Here is a 13,037-nt window from a genome sequence, read left to right as displayed (position 1 = left end):
CTCTGCTTCTTACTATGCTGTCTAGGTTTGCCATAGCTTTCCTCTCAAGGAGCCTTTTAATTTCATGGCTACAGTCACCGTCTGTGGTGATCTTGGAGCCCAAGAAAGTAAAATCTGTCACTGCTTCCATTTCTTCCCCTTCTATATGCCAGGAAGTGATGGGGCCAGATGCCATGATCTTCGTTTTTTTAATGTTGAGTTTCAAACCAGCTTTTGCACTCTCCAATTTCACCCTCAACAAGAGGCTCTTTAGATCCTCTTCGCTTTCTGCCATTAGGGTGGTATTGTCTGCATATCGGAGGTTGTTGATAATTCTCCCGGCAATCTTAATTCCAACCTATGATTCATCCAACCTGGCGTTTCTCATTATGTACTCTGCATATAAGTTAAATAAGCAGGCTGACAATATGCAGCCTTGTCGTACTCCTTTCCCAATTTGGAACCACTCGGTTGTTCCATGTCTGGTTCTTACTGTTGCTTCTTGACCCTCGTACAGGTTTCTCAGGAGACGGGTAAGGTGGTCTGGTACTCCCATCACTTTAAGAATTTGCCACAGTTTGTTGTGATCCACACAATCAAAGGCTTTAGCATAGTCAATGAAGCAGAAATAGATGTTTTTCTGGAATTCTCTTGCTTTCTCCATGATGCAGCGAATGTTGGTGATTTGATCTCTAGTTCCTCTGCCTCTTCGAAACCCAGCTTGTACTTCTGGTAGTTCTCGGTTCACATACTGCTGAAGCCTAGCTTGTAGGATTTTGAGCATCACCTTGCTGGCATGTGAAATGAGCGCAATTGTATGGTAGTTTGAACACTCTTTGGCATTGCCCTTCTTTGGAATTGGAATGTAAACTGACCTTTTCCAGTCTTGCAGCCATTGTTGAGTGTTCCAAATTTGTTGGCATATTGAATGCAGCACTTTAACAGCATCATCTTTTAGGATTTTAAATAGCTCAGCTGGAATACTGTCATCTCCACTAGCTTTGTTGTTACTAATGCTTCCTAAGACCCACTTGACTTCACTCTCGAGGATGTCCGGCTCAAGTTCAGTGGCCACACTATCATGGCTATCAGGGACATTCAGATCTTTCCTGTATAGTTCTTCTGTGTATTCTTTCCACCTCTTCTTAATCTCCTCTGCTTCTGTTAGGTCCCTGCCTTCTTTGTCCTTTATCATGCCCGTCTTTGCACAAAACGTTCCCTTGAGATCTCCAATTTTCTTGAGGAGATCTCTAGTCTTTCCCATTCTGTTGTTTTCCTTGATTTCTTTGCATTGTTCATTTAAGAAGGCCTTCTTGTCTCTCCTTGCTATTCTCTGGAACTCTGCATTCAGTTGGATATACCTTCCCCTTTCTCCCTTGCTTTTCGCTTCCCTTCTTTCCTCAGCTACTTGTAAAGCCTCATCAGACAGCCACTTTGCTTTCTTGCATTTCTTTTTCTTTGGGATGGATTGAGTTGCTGCCTCCTGAACAAGGTTACGGACCTCCGTCCATAGTTCCTCAGGCACTCTGTCTATCAGGTCTAATCCCTGAAATCTATTCCTCCCACTGTATATTCATAAGGGATATGATTTAGGTCATACCTGAATGGTTTAGTGGTTTTCCCGACGTTCTTCAATTTAAGCTGAAATTTTGCAAGAAGCAGCTCATGATCTGAGCCACGGTCAGCTCCAGGTCTTGTTTTTACTGACTGTATAGAGCTTCTCCATCTTTGACTGCAAAGGACATAATCAGTCTGATTTCGATATTGACCATCTGGTGATGTCCATGTGTAGAGTCGTCTCTTGTGCTGTTGGAAAAGAGTGTTTGCTATGATCAGTGTGTTCTCCTGGCAAAACTCTATTAGCTTTTGTCCTGCTTCGTTTTGTGCACCAAGGCCATGCCTGCCTGTTATCCCGGTGATTTCTTGACTTCCTACTTTAGCATTCCAATCCCCTATGATGAAGAGGACATATTTTTTTTTGGTGTTAGTTCTAGAAGGTGTTGTAGGTCTTCATAGAACCGATCAACCTCAGCTTCTTCGGCATCAGTGGTTGGGGCATAGACTTGAATTACTGTGATGTTGAATGGTTTGCCTTGGATTCGTACTGAGATCATTCTATCGTTTTTAAGATTGTACCCCAGTACTGCTTTTCCCACCCTTTTGTTGACTATGAGTGCTACTCCATTTCTTCTAAGGCATTCTTGCCCACAGTAGTAGATATGATGGTCACCTGAATTAAATTCGCCCATGCCTGTCCATTTAAGTTCGCTGATTCCCAAGATGTCGATGTTCAATCTTGCCATCTCATGTTTGACCACCTCTAGCTTACCTTGATTCATTGATCTGACATTCCAGGTTCCTAAACAATATTGTTCTTTACAGCGTCGGATTTTCTTTTCACCACCAGACACATCCACAGCTGAGTGTCCTTTCGGGTTTGGCCCAGCCGCTTCACTCTTTCTGGCGCTACTTGGAAATACCCTCTGCTCTTTCCCAGTATTGGACACCTTCCGACCTGAGGGTCTCATCTTCCGGCATCGTCTCTTTTAGCCTTGTGATACGTTCCATGGGGTTTTCTTGGCAAGGATACTGGAGTGGGTTGCCATTTCCTTCTCCAGTGGACCACATTTTGTCAGAACTCTCTGCCATGACCTCTCCGTCTTGGGTGGCCCTGCACGGCATAGCTTATGGCTTCACTGAGTTACGCAAGCCCCTTCGCCACAACAAGGCAGTGATCCATGAAGGGGAAAATACAATATACAAAGTTTAAAAGCCATTTACATAAAAGCATACGGACAATCTCGTCAGCTAAGCAGGGTCAGCCCTGGTTAGTACTTGGATGGGAGACTGCCTGGGAATCAGGCTTCCTGCACTGAGCAGGGGGTTGGACTCGATGGTCTTGTAGGCCCTTTCCAACCCTATGATTCTATGATATATTACAAACAACATATAACGAAAAACAACAGTCAGTCATAACTAAAGACACATCCAGGACTGATTAAAACACATCATGTGCTGCCAAATGCCTGGGAGGCAGACCTCATTGGGGAGCTCATTCCACAGATGTGAACACTTGGGATAAAAAAGGGGGGATGTTTTCCCCAAATCTTCCACAAATCTCCAGGGAAAAAATAGTTTTCTACATAATTTTTTGCTCATGGGGAGGGGATCCCCAGGCCTTAGGGCTGCATGCAAGGACATTTAGGACCAAACACGATATGATAGGGTCAGCCACACTTTTTTATTCATGTTTCTGCCCCACTGACCTTTCAAAAGGGGGTTGCTTTTTTCAACAAGAGGGATGCCTTTGTCCAACCGTACCCCTTCATGTCCCATCACTCCAGGCCCTTTTTGTTGTGTTCTGTGTCTTTAAGAGGCCAGCCAGAAGGCCCAGCATGAGCAGACCACCTGAGTGGATAGGAAGAAACCACTTAACTTCTGCAGCAGAACCCTGTATGGGGGTTTCAGCCCACACCCCAGCAGGGACCTACTCACAAGAGCCCCATGGACTTGTTCCTCTTCTCCACCATTGCAACCTGCTTGCCCACCTCTCACTCTGGCCCAGGCAATGGTGGTGGTGAGAAGGAGGAGCAGTAGATGCCACGGCCTACTTGCCTCCTGGCTGTCTGCCTGTCAAGCAAGCGAGTGGTAGCAATGATGAGAAAGAGGAGGGGAGGAGCAGGAGCAGCTGGTGACAATGGTGGGGAGAAGGTGGACTCACTAAACAAAGAGGCCCATTGAGGGTGCCTTACTCAAGGGCCCTCAAAACCTGGAACCAGCACTGGGTTTAGGCTTGCATAGGATGAGAATAATCCTGGGTCTAGATGGGCCAGTAACTAAGGACAATCCTCAGTTATGTTGTTCTTGTTTCATTTAGTCCAATCCAAGTTTTTTTGCCCTGGAGTTTGCCCAGTCAGTCATAATAATAATTAGCTGAGATTTTGAGACAAGCCTCATGTATGCCATTGTTCTCACATATCCAACACTTTTCTCCCCAGCCTGCTTCACTTCCAGTACCGAAGCTGGGCTGGGAGAAAAGTGACTGCAATGGTGGAACATGGTAAGTAAGGCAAGGGAAGGATCTAGGGTGGCCACTTGTGAACTGCCAATAAAGAGGACATGCACCACCTAAAAAGAGGACACCTATTTGCATAAAAATTGTATATGCTAATTTATATGTAGAGATACAAATTTAGAAATAATCACTATTTAAATAGAAATACAGTATGATCTGATTCACATGATCACCACAGCCCACCATGTATTATTTAAGCCATGGTGGGCTGTGATGTATACCAGCGGCCATTTTGAATATTCACCATGCAGTGGGCAGTCACTGTGGTTTATCGTGATGTCCGAACCCAACAAGGGTGGGTTGTTGGCATGGTTAACAAACCACCCACAACCCTAAAACAGGCCATGGGTTCTGGGTGATTTGTTAACCATGCCAACAACCTGTTCTCGCTGGGCTTGGACATCATGATATTGTGATAACAATATTACAATAAACTATAAACTCCAGCCACAGCTTGAATATTCACAATAGCTGCAAGCATGCACTACAACCCACCGTGGTTTAAATAAGCTATGGTTGGCTGCGGTGATCATGTGAAATGGACCATTATCTCACCTTAGTGTGGAAGACTGTGACCAGGTGACCTACGTGTCTACTTGGTCTGTTATCCAGCTGCTGTTGTTGGGCAGCTTCATGGCTCAGCTCTTCTTTCTGATGGTTCTTTTCCTTTATACCAGGTGTGGACGGGACAGCTCTTCAAATGGAGGATGCCTTCAAAACTGAAGACAGTCTTCTGGCAGCCCTTCAAATAGAAGACTGTCCTCTATAAACGAGGAAACATGGCTAACCTAGCCCTGATCCACACACTTCTGTAGTAAAAAAAGTAGACTTGCATGCCCTTTTATAGATGTCACTGGAGCAAACTTGTGAATAACTAATGTGGCTCTCCATTATATTTACTGTGTCCCTTACTCTACACATTTGGAAGGTGCTGCCTATTTATATGTTTAATTGCAGAGATATTTTTTTTTTAATGTAGAGACAATACAGCAAATTGCCAAGGCCAGAATTAGATTTTTAACCCATGTGTCTCTGCCTTAACCATGAAGGGGAGGGGGGGATTGTATACTTCCTGTACCACTCTCCCAACCCTCAATGCCAGTTTGAATGGGGGACTGTGATAAATAACGGACAGTTGTGTTGAGGCCTGCGGAGCCTGACAGTCATTCCCTCTACCTATACAACAATTAGTATCCCACTCTCGTCGCCAGTAATCGTTGTATAGGTAGAGGGAATGACTGTCAGGCTCAGCAGGCCTCAACACAACTGTTCGTTATTTATCACACAGAGAACGACAGAACCTAGCAGAATCTCCACCCGCTGTTGCTACTCCCAAATCTACAGGAGCTGCCAAGGTTCAAAACGAGAACTAAGCCACAATACTGCCTCCCCTCTCCCTTGAATACATAACAGGGTCCCAAGTTTCCCTGGTGGGGACTTGAGCCAGTCGGGAGAGCAGAAAGAAGGTAACCTCAAGACCTTTGAATCTGGCCACTCGTTCTCATACAAGGGTGAAGAGAGAGAATGTACTTCTAATACATTCTAAATTGCCAGCGCTTTGTAGCTCTCCATTAAACTAGGAAAGGGGCATTTGTGTTCTGTCACCTGCTGAACATATGTATGTTTCTCTCCAGAGAGAGAGAGAAACAAATACATTAATGTATGCTCCACTAAACGTGCTCTTAAACAAAGAATCAGATTCAAAACCATAACCTCAATGGGAAACGGTCATGCCTTGGAGAAAGGATGAGTTTTTGTTTTTAAGGGGAAAATATGGCATCAATAAGCTTCATGTAATTAGCCACACAACAGACTAGTAGATATTGCTTGATGGAGCCTGCCATTCCAAATTAACCAGATGTTTGAAGACAAAAGGGACTGGTAAGTTACCAGAATGGGTACACATGTTGCCAATTATCTCCATTGGGGCTGAAATGAAAGTACGCCTTTAAGCTTTGATTTTATTCGCTCATTAGCTCCAGAAAATTTTGTAAATTAAAGTGGAGAACACCCTAAACTACCCCCTTATAAATGACAAGGCCTAAGGGGTTGTTTTGTACATTTCAGTAGCTGAGTATCTCAAAGCTTCACATGAACATTCCTGAGGCGCTTTTAAGACACCACTAATTGACCGTTCCTGTCTGCTCTTTTTTAGCCTGTGCAATCAAGTTAATTTGTGCTGGTTTCAGGCCGCAAGGCATATTTATAACCATTTCGAATGAGGGCCTCAGCAGACCAGTATGTGCCACATATACTATGTGGGGAGACTATGGGTAATTAGAAGTTTCTTCAAGGCACAGGATATTCTTTTTACCATATGCAAATCACAGCCTAAGACCCTGAGAAATCAAGCCTCGATTGTTAAGCTGATTTTTAAATTAGGCTGAGAGAGTGTGGCTTGCCCACAGCACTGAACAAGCTTCATAACTGAACAGGGACTTGGACGTGCATCTTCCACATCCCAAACCAATGCTCCATCTGTTGCAGCACATTGCACAATTACGTACACATTCACATGTGAACATTCATCTGGCTGTCTTTCAAGGCGGCCTCCTTTTAGTCTGTGGCCATAACATGAGCACAGTGTGGAAGCTATAATTCTCTTGTGAATACTAGCTGACATTTCCTGTAACATAATGTTCCATATGCATGTAGGTTTCTCCATAACTGTGTGTGGGTGTTCTGAACAGATCAGTGACCACTGGAGATAGCAGATTAGCAACTTCTGAGTAACTTTTGCTAGGAGGAGGAGATAAGAGATAGGACAATTCATAACCAGGAACATCAGGAAAAATGTCCTGACTGTTAGAGCAATAAGAGAATGGAACCAATTACCTAGGGAAGTAGTGGGCTCTCCCACACTGGAGGCATTGAAGACGAGGCTGAACAGCCATCTGTCAGGGATGCTCTGACTTGGATTCCTGCACTGAGCAGGGGGTTGGACTCGATGGCCTTGTAGGCCCCTTCCAACCCTACTATTCTATGATTCTATGACCCCCTTGAGTGCCATTTTCTTGATAGGAAGGCAGGGTACAGATCAAATCAAGAAATAACCATGGGGGTGTCTCCACCAGCAATTTACTCTGAGCTGGCTACGTGTTGAGGTTGTTAGGGATACATGACGTCGTGGCCATCCAGAACCCACCCTGGAGCTTATCAGGGGAAAACTGGATTTCCTGAGACTACTTAAAGTTCGATTCTTTTCCTTAACTCGGGTTCTCCTCGGTATAGTTGCTGGGTGCCCCAACCCCTGCTAGCAGTGTAGTTGTGGCGGGTTGTGCTGGGGCATCGCTCCAGCACTTTTTTTGAAGCCATCTCCCAGCCGGGTCGCAGTCTGCTAGGGAAGGAGGAGGGACTGTGGCGGCTGCCTCTTGGCTGCCTCTCATCTACTACACGGAGCCAGCCAGACAAAAGGAGTGAGCGAGAGAGGGAGCCTGAGGGAGCTCTGCAGACTCCTCTTGCCCCCACTTCTCCTCCTCAGCTCTTGGCTTCTCCGCCTGTCCCTGCTCCATGCCTGTGTGCCCGATGCTGCCCTTGTCTCCTGCAACACCAGCCACCCGTTCAGGGCTGCTGCTGGCCACGGCAGCAGCGGAGGGGGGGGGGTGCTGCCATCATTATTTACTTATGGGGCAGAGCAGGTAGCTGGTCTGCACCAGTTTTTAGGATTTATCACACAATCCTATGCATGTTTGCTCAGAAGTCAGCCCCACTATGTTCAATGGCCAACTGGGCTTTCTCCCAGGGAAGTGTGCATAGGACTGAAGCCTTAGCTGCCTTCCCAGGATCTCTGTAAATTTAATTTGAAATAAAGACCCATTGGATCGCACTGTTAATTCTGGAACATTAATTTCTACAGTAAGCAGAATTGCCAAATGCAACCTGCTCTGTCAGCTACACTTTGGGTACAAGGTTGGCGTGTATCTGGGCAAACAAACCCTGGTGGAGGGGAGGGGGACAGAAGAAAATCAGTTGCCGGGAGAGGAGAAAGAAGGTAGGGGTGTATGTGTGTGTGTGTGTGGTTCAATCCAGCTGGGTGTGTGGACGTTTCTGTTGCAGGATGGGAGAAATATAATGAAGGAGCTTAGGGAAGGCTAATGGGTAATGTTGGGGCGCCAAGGGAGTGTGCAAGGGGGCTGCTTAAATGAGAAGGGATCTATCCATGAGGGCTGAGTTGAGAGGGTGAAGCTTCCATAGAGTTTCATATTTTGAAAACCTAAAATGTTTGTGAGCGAGCGAGTGAGTGAAAAAGATTTTTAACACCCCTGCATTTTTTTCTCAGACGTCCAATTGAAATACCCCTGCCTTATTCTCAGCTGCACTGTTTTTGAATCCCAGTTGAAGGCTGTTTATCTTACAAGGTTGTACAATCTTAGAAGGGGGTGTGGCTGTGACTGTCACGAAGGGATCCTGTGCTTCTGAATTTGCCACTACGCTACTGACCCCTGCATTTAGCTTGGGTATGCTAGCCTTGCCCAGGGGTGTGCCTTTCACCGTGACCCTGGTGAAGGGGTGTTTCCTGTCCCTGCACAAACCAATTAGTGTGTCCTCAGAAGTAACTCCCATTGTGCTAAATGCGGCTTGCCCTCTGAATGCCCACATCAGAACTTACAGAGATTCCCCTCAATTGACATGGCACAGTTTAAAGCCCAATTCTCTAAGTGTGGTAAAGCGTGATCTCGAGGCTCCGATTCTCCTTTGTTTGGTTTACTGTAGGGCTGTGCACAGTCTTCCCGCTCCTCTTCTGATGTTGTTTCAGATACTCCTTAGTGACCCCTATCTGCCTCCAACTGATTTGGACCCCCTCTGCTTTAACTCAGATCCTAATCCGAAGCAAGATTCGGATATCTGGATCATCCGCTTCTGGCGTTTTCCTATTGACTTGCATGGGAAAATACAAACGGTCATAACCTTTTCAGTTTTTATGATACAGACACAAAATCTGGGGACCTCGCAGCCCCCCTGGAGGGGACTTCAGCTGCCAAATTTCAGGCAGTTTGGCTGAGTGGTTTTAGTGGTAGGCACAGGTGAAATTTGATGTTTTCCACAAAAATTCTCGAAGCAAAGAGCTATAACTTTTGCCTTTGTCCACAGATGTGTGAAACCTTGGCCCCTCCCAGCAACCCTTGAGGGCATCCCACTCGCCAAAGTTCAGGTATTTTGGCCCACTGGCTTGTGTGCTAGCGCAGGTGAAATCTGACGTTTTCCACCAAAACTCCCAAAGCAAAGAGCTATAGCTTCTCCCTGTTTCTGCAGACAAGTGTGAAACCTTGACCCCTCCCAGCCCCCCTTAAAGGCATCCCACCCGCCAGAGTCCAGGCAGTTTGGCCCACTGGGTTGTGTGCTAGGCACAGGTTGAATCTTATATTCCGAGAAACTCAGATCAAACTCAGAAGAGAAAGTGTGTTGAAGCGGAGGTCACTATCCCTAATCTCTGCCGCAGGTTTCTTTGAAGTGCACAACCAGCCTTATTCAGAAGAATCACCAACTCAGCCTCTCTATGGCTGAATACACACCTGGCAGGCAGGTTATTTTTATATTTTATATTTTATATTAATAACCTGGAAGAGGTTATTTTTTATTTGCTTTTGTTTATTTCTAGCACACACTAAGTAAGTAATTTGAATGTATCTTGAATGAACACTATCAGTGCCTGGCCCAGAATGGCCATTGATTTTTGAAAGCAGTCAGTGCCTAGCCCAGAAGGGCCACTGATTTTGGAATGCTGGAAACCTCCACCTGGTGGACCCATACTTTCCCCACCCCATCTCCTCCATGGTGGCCTGCCTAAGCCTCTTGGGGGTGAGAGACAGAGAGCTTGCAGGAGTTCCAGTGGCACTACCAGCTTTCTGCTTGCCCCTGCTGCCGGCCTGCTGGGATGTGAGGGCCTCTTCCCCAAGCAAGACCGATTGGTGCTGCCTCCTGAAGTGCAGGAGCAGGCTGCTGGCGCTGGAGTGCCCTGGCTGTTTCCCCCTGCTCAGAGACACCTTGTTCCTCCTTCCAACATGCCAACAATGTTTGTTTCTAAAGATCAAAATAAGACTGGGTTTTAAAAATCTAGAAGAGACAGAACTGAAAGACAAAAATGACAAGGAATGGAATGGAGAAAGCAGAAGTGAGGGTCAACCTTAAAAAACAAACACAGCCTTTTCCGGAGTCCACAAGTGACATGAACAATGGAAAGGCAGGGGAGGGGGGAGTGTAGCAGCAACCAGCAAAGAAAAGCTATGTTTCTTTGAAAAAATATTGAAAAGTGAGATGAATAATATACAGAACAAACGAGTCAGAGGACGAAAGAAATGGGAGAACGTGGCTGCAATGGGTGCAAAGACACAGTCCCAAAGGGGCAGCTCACACAAGGAGTGAGGGAATGATCCCACTACAACCTAACTGTTTGTTTCCTTTTCAGTATCAAAGATAGCCTAATGGTGATCTAGAACAAAGAAATAGAAGGAGGAACTGCAAGGAATGGATGCACACACATACACACACAGATCATCTAACAATACATCAGTCCCCTCCCAAAGACACAGCTAGCTCAATAAACAAATGCAGCCTTTCGCAGAAGTGTATATACTTCCCTCCTCCACCACTCTGATTGGAGACTGCTGGCATAGGTTCTGGCCGAGAGTTCCTATTAGCCAAACCACACTCCCTCCTCCTCTTGCGCTCACCTTCCCCTCTCCCCTTGCCTCCCATGTCCGCTCACCTACCCCTCCCTCCTCCTTCTCTTGAGCTTTCAGAAGTTGATACGTTTTGGAGACAGCCTGTCTGGACTGCTCAGGCATTAAGTGGAGTTCCGAATATACGAGGCAGAGGAGGTGCTTCGTGGGGGAGGCACTTCACCTCAGGGCGCCTCGGTTCTGCTCTGCTCTGCTTCGTATCACAAGGAGGCTGCTCCAAATCTGCCTGCTTCGCCTCATTATTCGGGCTTCGTAACGAGGCTGCACAGCCCTAGTTTATTGCCTTAGGAAGTAACTACTTCCACCCTTCATTAGAGAGATCCTGCGGGTTAAAATTGGGGCTGGTTTTCCATCTTTGTGTTATCCCCCCCCCCTTTCCCAGCACAAGCATATGTGTGTCTACTTGGAAGTAACTCCCACTGGGCTCAGTGAGGCTTGCTCCTGAAATGCAGTTGCATCTGGAGTTTCAGGAGAAAGGAGAAGGGGGGAGTGGGGAAGCCTCTCTTATTGGTTGAGCAGCCCCTGCCAGTCAGATGACATTCACTCCAACCTCCACCCCCACCAGGAAGTATGTTCTGTGAAGCGATTTTTACTGGTGCGGAGAACCTGCTTGTGGAGCCCTGCATGGACCAAAGGACAGCGAACCTGATTGCTTTTTTAAAATCTGGTACTCCTCCATTCACTTCTCCTTCGGTTGTTGTGCAAACATGGCCCATGTGTGGATTCAGACAACCACAGAGCGGGTTTCTTTCTTTTTGATCAGCCGACAGGTCATTTGAATGCTTTGACACACCAGACAGACATACATGAGCAAGGCTCACCATGTCCGGAAAAAGTATGAAATCTTGGTTGAGTCAGGCTCTGATATGGCTTTGAATCTTATAAAGTATGAATCTTGGCAGATACCATGTGATGTGTTAAAACAGCCTTCCCATGCTAGCTGAGACAAGCTGGGAGATGTAGTTCAACACATTTGCAGCCGGACCCTACTGGGGAAGGCGATGTTAAAACATTCAAATGAACAGTGATTTCCCCGAAACAATATGCACAAACAAAAAGCCCGCAATGGCCTTGCTTGATCAGTAACCATGTCCCATGCTTCATTTTGAACCCACTGCTAGGGCCAGTTCACATGCCCTAGCTCGCGAGGTAGTCCTTAGCTTTTAGATTTATAGTCTGTTGCCTTTTATCCAGCTCTTCACTCCTTCTGATCTTCTTTCATAGTAGTATTGATCATCTGTTCAGAAGGAGAGAGAGGCGGAGGCGAAGTTAAGCACAGACTTTGGGACAACAGTCCGGGGCCCTGGACTGGGGGAGAAGTTACCCTGGGTGATCTTTAAGCACAGCACGTGTGCTTGAACATCTCTATATTGGGGATAAGGTAGGTCAGTACTCTTGTGTGTTGACAAATTCAGTGTGTGCATCAGTTCTGAAGCCTAAGATCTGAAATGCTGCAGTAAGGCCAGGCAAAGAACTGGTGTCCCACTTGGCCAAATGCAGCCCGCCAGCCTTGAACAGCAGCCTGCCGAGACTTCTTATTGCTGTTTACCTAGAACCACCAAAACAAGGGAGTTGGCAAGCAACCTGGCTTGTTTGGCTAGTTGAGTCACAAGTTGTGCAGGCCTTCTGATGTTAACTTTAATCAAAGAGACTAAAGGCAATTCCTTATGAAAAAAGTATGAAAAGTATACTTATGAAGTATAACAGAGGCTGGAAAGAGGCTTTTAAGAAAATGTAGTACCAGCAAGCTGTGTTAGGCTTTATATAGCACCTGTTTATTGTCCTGGTATCTAAGCACAGCACAAAAGCCCAGATGAAAATCAATAGGCCTAGAAAGGTATTTCATGACATGACATTCATATTCTCATCTTGCAGTGACCTTTTCCAGAAAGCTTGCCAGCCAGGAATAAAAGCAAGAAGTTCCTGCACACGTGAAAAACAGTGACCCAGGAGAATAGCTCAAGGAAAATAAATCCTGAAAGAAACAAGCCAATGGGACTATAGCAGGCAGGCAGGCAGGCAGGCAGGCAGGCAGGCAGAAAGAAAGAAAGAAAGAAAGAAAGAAAAGCATACCACTTTGCCTTAAAAAAATGGTTAGCCATATAGCAGGAAAAACTGATACAAAAAAGCAAGGGTCTCACTTTGTGAGTGATGTCGGGGGTAGTGAAATCATTGTGTATTGAAACAGTTGGTGCTCATAGCTCCAAATTTATGGAGAAATGGAAAAATACATAAGAGCTGCATGAAAGCAGGTAAATAACAATGAAAGAAGGATGCCAGAAGATGGGAAACCAATGAAACAC

The sequence above is a fragment of the Heloderma suspectum genome, chromosome 7 (genome assembly GCF_057233095.1).
Source record: "Heloderma suspectum isolate Gila_16-S chromosome 7, 16-S_ref, whole genome shotgun sequence".
NCBI classification, from domain to species: domain Eukaryota; kingdom Metazoa; phylum Chordata; class Lepidosauria; order Squamata; family Helodermatidae; genus Heloderma; species Heloderma suspectum.
The sequence above is the reverse complement of the archived record's forward strand: the minus strand, read 5'-3'. Positions refer to the sequence as shown.